The following is an 892-nucleotide window of genomic DNA, read 5'->3' on the forward strand; positions in this document are numbered from 1 at the left end:
CCGTCGCCTTTTTTGTGATCACCGTCAGTACCCCCTCCAGAAGCCCTTCGGCACCTGCCCCGTCAAGCCTATGGCGGTGAGCAGGCCAGCCATGGTGGTGCCAATGGCCGACCAGAATTTCCTGTAGATGTCGGCTGGGATGCCGTCCCACCCCGGGGCCTTGCCAGGCTGGCTTTTCTTAAGAGCCTTTCGTAACTCGGTGGCCGTGATGGTTCTGGATCCCAGCTGTTCATCTGCCTCTGCGGGTAGCGAGATGTTGGCGGCCGCCAGGGAGTTTAGCACCTCCTGCTGGGCTTGGGGGCAGATGTAGTTGGGAGCTCGGCTCACTTCACTCCAGAAGTCTGCGACCACCTGGGGAAGCTGGCTAGGATTAGTCACTAGGCGGCCGGACTGGGCTTGCAGGGCGACGGGAGCTGGTTGTTGGTCCGCGCTTTGGGCCTGGATGAACGCAGTCATGGCTGGGCTCGGCCGCTCCCCTGCCCGTAGCCAGTGTATGCGGGCCTCCATCGCCTCCTTGCTGCAGTCCTCTCGGTGGGCCCGTGCTAGTGCCGCCTGTGCGTCCACCAGTTGCTGTAAGGGCTGCTGTGCTCCGGGATCTGTGTCGACCCTTTGTCGGGCCTGCTGGACTGCTGGTAGGGCTGCTTGTACACGGGCTCCTGGGCGCAGCCTGCGATGTTGTGCTGTTTTGTTGAGCTGATGTGCACGAGTAGCGAGGCGGCGTTTGAAGGCAGGCCACCACTCGATCAGGCCAGCAGGATTGTCCTCCACAGATGGGGCCGCGGCACACTGGTCGGTAATCCAGGCCTCCAGGCTCGTGGCCAGGTCTTCATGCGCCGTGAAAGCCATGCGCACCCGGCGAATGCCCGGGCCCCTCTGTTCAACCCGGCGAGGC

Source organism: Volvox carteri, assembly GCF_000143455.1.
Source record: "Volvox carteri f. nagariensis unplaced genomic scaffold VOLCAscaffold_27, whole genome shotgun sequence".
Lineage (NCBI taxonomy): Eukaryota > Viridiplantae > Chlorophyta > Chlorophyceae > Chlamydomonadales > Volvocaceae > Volvox > Volvox carteri.